The 7,842-nt window shown below is 34.9% G+C and overlaps 1 protein-coding gene across 2 annotated transcripts in view; it reads left to right on the top strand.

The window, feature by feature from the left end:
* Positions 1 to 7,842, top strand: part of znf1040 (zinc finger protein 1040) — a 175,470-nt gene that overhangs the window by 157,078 nt on the left and 10,550 nt on the right. The window contains exon 1 of one of the 2 annotated variants that reach the window (XM_087250191.1): positions 2,681 to 2,827. The exons of the other annotated variant lie outside the window; for it this stretch is intronic. The gene's annotated coding sequence lies outside the window, so the exon portion shown is untranslated. Of the gene's footprint in view, positions 1 to 2,680; positions 2,828 to 7,842 lie in introns of those variants that run through there. 2 annotated transcript variants of the gene reach the window in all.

Below are 7,842 nucleotides of genomic sequence, written 5' to 3'. Positions count from 1 at the left end.
ACGTTTCCTGCCATTCTTTAGCAATATCTGTAGTAATATTTAATTTACCTTTACTTACATAAGCATTAAAAGGGGTAGTTCACATAAAAATTACAATTCTGTCATTTACTCATCCTCTACTAGTTTCAAAACTGTTTCTGCTGAATGCAAATAAAGAGAATACAGGGGCAAAAAACAGCCACTGTATGGTTCAACAGTTCCTATGGACTTGGGGGAAACCAGAGCAGCTGGAGGAAACTCATGCGAACATGGGGAGAACACACAAACAAAAATGTCAACTGACCCAGCTGAGACTCAAACCAACAACCTTCTTACTGTGAGGCGATCAGTGCTACCTACTGCACCACTGTGATGCCTCACATGAATAATTATTTGAGGTATTAAACTGGTATTGGATAAGAACTTCGCTTACAAATAGTTGTTATTTTTAAAATGTGTGAAAAAGCACCATTCAGATGTAGCGACTGTATTGATCTCAAGCATGTATTGTTATAGACACTATGCTTATTTGTATTAAGAAATGTTTGGCAGGTCCTGTTCATGTAATATGTTCATGTAATAGTCTATCAAGTTGGTATTGGCATGAACAGCTATACCTGTCAACGGGTTTCTTATATGTTAAACGGTCCTATTCAGTTAATGATCAGGCAGCTATTACTAAAGATGACCGCACACAATGATGATCCATTTATTTAAATGAATATGTGACGCAGATATTTAAAATTCATTGTTGCAAACACGTTACAGGAGTAAGTGCAGTTGTTGTTGTATGTGATGTTCACCACTGTAATTACACCATAGTGAAAAAAGAAGTCTGAGAAATGCTGTAGTTGGTGTAGGTGGAGCAGGTTAATCACAATAAAAGTTATGCATTGTGTAGATATGAAAGTGAACTCTTGTCATTGAATTATTCTGTATAAACTGCCTATACAATAAATTTACTAGTGATGTAATTATTTTCTAATTATAAATATTTAGATGCATCACAGTATGTGATCGCTTTACTGTGTTAAAAGGAAAAGGTTTTGTCAGAGTATCTTATATATGCTTCTGTGAATGTCTATGCATATTTGTGTGCACAAACACAAGTAATAAATAGAGAGAAAAACATCTTTAATACATACCAGGTGAATAAGAGGCTTTCGGGAAAGCTGAGCTGCTCACACATGTTCTGTTCAACTAAAAAAAAAAAGGAAAGAAAACAAAATTGGCACAGAAACAAGTTACATTTTGATAGTTACAATTTATAAACATAAAGTGTTTACAGTCTTCCAAAAGCCAGTAATGAGCAGCATGTGCTTTAAGATAAATAAAGGACTCTAAACTCACATAAAGAACAAGTTCAGTAATAAATAAATGACTAAAACATTGCTAATAGTTAGCTCATGTCAATATATTGACTGAACTTAACACAAATAAAACCTCAATGTGAAGTTTATAAATTGTTTCTTTCAACGAATGATAATATATCACAGTATAATAGTATACATCTTCTATAACTGTTATATAAGTGAATGTAGTTGTGTGTATTGAGACATCGGTATGGATTGAGTTTTCAATGCTCATTTGCATCTTTACACAAAGACTTCAGCCAAGCAACTCTGAGAAACTTCTACAAAAACAACACACAACTCTTGCATTACCTTTTAACCAGGCTTGGGAAAAAAATTAAAATGTGTTTCAAATCAAAATACCTCAACATACCTGTATCAACATTAACTACAAAATGCAGCAGCCACAATAAAAAAAAAGCTTCAATTAATAGTCCTATAAAACAACAGCAACAAAACAAATGAAGATGGCTAAAGTCAACTTATTTTCCCAATACAACATTATTTCTCTGTAAAAACTGGTTTGTAAAGCTGCTGAACCTCTCATCCTCCACAGTAATGTGTCTCCCAGACCCAGACGTCGGCTCTGCATCAGTTAACCACCAGAGGCCGACAAAGCACTTCATAAGCACTTTATCTCTCGTTCCCATAAAAAGAATCCGGCAACAAATTTGGTTTAGAATAAGTCTTCGCATGCATAATAAATTAAACAAACGCGACATACATGTTTATTGCGTCGGTCGGTCCAGCTTTAAATATCCTTCATTAATGCATTAAAACTGACCCAAATGCATACAATATATGATTTCAATTCATTATAATATAATTTTATTTTTAATAATGAAAACTTTTTTCCCTCGGTGTAAACTGCTGTTTGCTTTTTTATTGTGGCTTTTTCTAAAACATTTTTTCCCAGTGCAAGTTAAAATCAAGTTCTGTATTTCGGCTGTTTAAGGTCTCCCTTTGCATTGAACTTTGAACTTTTTACATTCAGAGATGTTGTTTATGTTCACACAGCTACATTACACATCAACTAAAGTTTAAAATGTGATATTGCAGTGGACCACCCATTTAACTATAAAATGCAGCAGCCAAAATAAAAAAGCTTCCATCAAAAGTCAACTTATTTTCCCAATACATCTTTATTTCTCTTTAAAGCTATGGTTCGTATAGCTGCTAAACTTCCCATCCTCTGCAGTAATGTGTTTTGAGTCTTCACTGTTGCCCACTGCTCATTTGCATCTTTATACCAGCATTAATGGGGGCCAATTGAGTATTAACCAATCACATGCCAGATCAAGTAGGTCAGCAGGGTTGTATATATATTCTGCGTTCTTAACAGAAACTTCATTGGCTTATTTAGCTATAAGAGAACAACTTTGGAGGACAAACTACGATTGTTGATTCCTACATTGAGATTATTACCAACAACAACATACAAAGAAAAACCTACTGAGGCCATTTCTCATCCCACTTCTTCATTGAAGACTGGAAAGGTGAGTTGCACATTCTGAATTTACACTCAAATAATATCTGAATGCTAACATTGTAAAATGTAAAATCTAAACATGTGCATGCATTGTTCAACAGTGTATTAAGTTTTCAGTCATTTTTAAAAGCTTTTTTACAACTATTTAGTTATGTGTTTGTTTGTTTGGTTTGGTTATAAATATTGATTTTATCCTGACAAATGGACTGTAGCCCAAATAAGTTTCAACCTATTACGTATATAACTTTATATAAAAATTTGATGTTTCCCCATTCATTACAAATACAAAACAAAAAGCAGATAAATTATAAAGTGGAAAATGAGGGAGAAATGTATCGATAAGTCATGACTCATAATTAAGAGTGAGTAGGGGGAAAAAGCTAAACAAAAAAAGACTTTTATTGTGGCATGGTGGTGTGACGTCATAAGGCGATAATAAAGGACTTGAAGAGGTGTGACGAATGGCGGCATCAAGTGGAGGAGGAGCAGTGCAGGCGGTTGGCAACGACTGGATTGAGAATGGTCAGGAGTGGGGAGACGGAAATGACGGATCAGGAAATGAAGTAGAGGAGATGGAGGGTAGCGAGAGTTGCGAACCGTGGACAAACTGTAGAGGTAAAAAGCGGAAAAAAAGAAAAAACAAACTAGATAGTGACGAAGAAATGAGATCCAATGTAAAGGAAGGAAATGAAGAGTATAATGTGTTTGTTAGACTAGTACAGGAAGGGGCGACATTTGAGGATTGGAGTCCTATACAACTAACGAAAGCTCTGTATAAGGAGATTGGGGAGGTAAGATGTGCTAAAAAATTAAGGAATGGATGCTTATTGGTGTCATGTAAAGATGAGGCTCAACAAAAGAAAGCAATCAAAGTAAATAAAATAAATGGTAAAAAAGTGAAATGCTCTGAGGTCTATGACAGAAAACTTATAAGAGGAGTAATCACAGGCATACCGGTAAGTGAGTCATTAAACAACGTGATTGAAGGAATAACGAATGCTAAAATAAAAGAAGCTAAACGCTTAAAAACAAGATGGAACGGAGCCATATGTGACAGTCTTTCAATAATGCTGACATTTGATGAAACAAAACTACCTGACAAAGTCTTCATAGGATACATGAGCTATGAAGTGAAAATGTACATACCACCGCCTGTTAGGTGTTACAAATGCCAAAAATATGGTCATATTGCAGCGATCTGTAAAGGGAAAATGAGATGTAGCAAATGTAGTGGAGAACATGAGTATGGACAATGTGATAAGGAAGCAAAACTCAAATGTTGCAACTGTGGTGGAGAACATAGTTCAGCATACAGAGGGTGTGAGGTAAATAAAAGAATGCAAGAGAAACAGAGAATAAAAGTCACTCAAGGTATATCTTATGCAGAAGCAACAAAGAAAGTTAGGCCTACCAGGGAACAGATGGGTCAGATGCCGACAATGAGAGAAGAAAGGAAAGACATGATTAAGTGTAAAAAATGTGATAAAATAAAGGAAGAAACACTGATTGTGGATAAAAATGAATTTGTTCTCTTTATGGCAGAGGTGATAAATTGCTCAGCACAGACAACAAGTCGGACGGAAAGGATTAAAATAATAGTTAAAGCCGCGGAAAAATACATGGATATTAAAGGAATCCCTTGGGAATCAGTGAGAAACACGTTAAATGAAGAAGTTCAGCAACAACAGTCACAAGCATGGGGTGGAGTTGCATAATGGTAATATTTATACTGCAGTGGAATGCGAGGAGTTTAATATCTAATGGTCAGGAATTTAAGAAATATATAGATGATTTAAATGAAAAACCTGATATAGTGTGTGTACAAGAATCATGGTTAATATCAAGACTAGAATTTAATATTAAAGGATATAATGCAGTAAGAATGGATAGGAAAATAGGTAAAGGTGGGGGAATTATTACATTTATAAAAAAAGGTATCCAATATAGAGAAGTAAAGAGAGGGAATGGACTAGAATATGTTATTGTGGAGGTATGGTCAAGTGAAGGTAATATTAAAATAATAAATTTTTATAACCCATGTAGATTGTTAGAGAGGGAACAGTTAGAAGAGATATGGGAGGGTATTAATGGAAAAACTATCTGGTGTGGAGATTTTAATGCACACAGTACATTATGGGGTAACAGAAATGATAATAATGGGAGAGTAATTGAAGAATTTATTGAAGAAGAAGAGCTAGTGTGCATTAATGACGGGACAGGAACTAGATTGAATACAGCAAGAGGCACAGAATCAGCAATAGATATTACAATAGTTACAAAAGATATTGCAGATAGGTGTGAATGGGAGGTATTAAGAGGTAACACAGTTGGAAGTGACCATTACCCAATCAAAACTCAAGTAGGAATAGAATGCGCAAAAGAAATTGAAGTGAGAGAGGAGAAATGGATTTTAGAAAGAGCAGATTGGGATAAATTTAGGGAAATCAGTGAAGATTTGTTGCAAAAGATTGAGGATAACTTAGATGTTGAAAATATGTGTAAAAGAATTAGTGGGGGAATAATTGAGGCAGCAAAAATGGCAATACCTAAATCAAAACCTAAAATAATTAATAAAATTGTTCCATGGTGGACAAAGGAGTGTAGAAAAGCTATAAAGGAGAGAAACAAAGCTTTTAAAAAAATGAAAACGACACACAACTTTCAAAATCTCATGAAATACAAACAAGCACAGGCAATAGTTAGGAAAACGGTTAAAAAATCAAAAAAAGAATATTGGAGACAATTTTGTGAGTCAATTGGTAGAACAACGCCAGTAGAGAGAGTATGGGGAATGATCAAAAAAATGAAAGGAAATGGAAAAGAATATGGATATCCAATGCTGATGGATGGGCAGAGGGTTATTATTAATAATAAAGAGAAAGCAGAAATTATAGCAAGAACATTAATTAAAGTACACAGCACAGACAATTTAAGCCAAGAGGAAAAAAGAGGGAGGGTGGAGACTTATGAAAGATATCAGTTTGATTTAGGGAAAGATGACGGGGATCAGGTACTAAATATAAATTTCTCAGGGACTGAGCTGAGTAGGGCATTAAAGAAATTAGGGAAAACGGCTCCAGGGAGAGATGGAATTTGTTATACTATGTTAGAAAACCTAACTGATAAAGGAAAGGAGGTGCTGTTGAAGTTGTATAACAAGATATGGGAGGTAGGAGTTATTCCAAAAGAATGGAAAAAAGCAGTTATCATTCCCATTAAAAAGCCTGGGAAAGATCCCAAACAGCCAACCAGTTATAGACCAATAGCCCTAACATCGCATATTGGAAAAACGATGGAAAGAATGATTAATGACAGATTAGTGTACTGGGTTGAAACTAAAAGAAAGATAGGAAATTATCAAAGTGGATTTAGGAAAGGTAGAGGGACAATGGATCCAATATTGAGGCTTGAAGATGATATTAAAAAAGCACAGGTTAACAGGGAATCAGTAATAGCGGTGTTATTAGACATAGAGAAAGCATATGACATGTTGTGGAGAGATGGAGTGTTAATTAAACTTAACCAAATAGGAGTTAAAGGACGCATATTGAGATGGGTGAAAGAATTTTTATCAGAAAGATCCATAACAGTTAAAATAAATGGTACATTTAGTGAATGTTACAGTGTTGAAAATGGCACACCACAAGGGAGCATTATTAGCCCTTTTTTGTTTTCTATAATGTTTGATGGGATCTTTAAGGAGATAGAAAATAATACAGGAGTTGCATTATTTGCTGATGATGGTGCGATTTGGAAAAGAGGGAGAAACATAACATTTATAATGAAGAAAATGCAACAGATATTAAATACAGTGCAGGAATGGACAGTTAAGTGGGGATTTAGAATATCTCAAGAAAAAACTAAAGCCATGTTATTTACCAAAAAGAAAATAAGAGAGGATTTAAAATTGAAATTGGGAGGTAAAGATTTGGAGAATGTTGAATCTTTTAAATATCTGGGATTGTGGTTTGATAGGAGACTTACATGGAACACACATATTAGTAAAATGGTGGATAAATGTAAAAGAGTGTTAAATGTAATGAGGTGCCTATGTGGTGTAGACTGGGGTGCTAGTAGAGTGGCATTAAAAACAATTTATACAGGGTTGATAAGATCAGTGATCGATTATGGATGTATGGTGTATGGATCAGCTGCTAATACAACATTAAAACAGCTAGATGTAATCCAAAACCAAGCATTAAGAGTATGCTGTGGAGCCATGAAAACCACACCGGTAGCAGCATTACAGGTTGAAATGGGAGAGATGCCTCTACACCTTAGGAGAGATCAGCTGGAGGTAGTATACTGGGCGAACTTGAAAGGCCATAATGAAAATCACATAGCACAGACAGTTCTGATGCAATGCCAAGAACGAGAGAAACGGGGCATTAAAGGGTATGGATGGACAATACAACAAAAAATAAATGATATGGAAATAGATACAATAAAAATTTCGCCCACTATAGTATTTCCAGTAGTTCCCACATGGCTGCTTGATGACTTGGAAGTTGATTTTGAAATAATGAAAGAAAAACAAGAAAATGAGATTGACAGCAAACAAGTGGAAAATTATATAAGAGAAAAATACAGTGAAACAACTGAAATATACACAGATGCATCAAGAATTGGACAAAGGGTAGGAGTGTCATTCAGTATTCCAAAGTTAAAAATTGAAGTTACAAAAAGAATTAATAATAATTTAGCAGTTTATACAGCAGAATTGGTAGCGATATGGTTGGCTCTAAAGTGGGTAGAGGACAATAAACCAATTAAAGCAGTCATTGCGTCTGATTCAAGTTCAGCACTCATAAGTATTAAAAATGTAGTATCAGAATCACGGCAGGACATAATATATGAAATAGTACAGTTGGGAAATAATATCATTAAATCAGGAGTTATCATTTCATTATTGTGGGTACCAGCGCACATAGGGGTTAGTGGAAATGAGATGGCAGACAAGTTGGCTAAACAAGCAGCACAGCAAACTATGATAGACATGGACATCAAATACAGCAAGTCAGA

Source organism: Danio rerio, chromosome 4, assembly GCF_052040795.2.
Source record: "Danio rerio strain M-AB ecotype USA chromosome 4, GRCz13ab, whole genome shotgun sequence".
Lineage (NCBI taxonomy): Eukaryota > Metazoa > Chordata > Actinopteri > Cypriniformes > Danionidae > Danio > Danio rerio.
The sequence above is the reverse complement of the archived record's forward strand: the minus strand, read 5'-3'. Positions and strand labels throughout refer to the sequence as shown.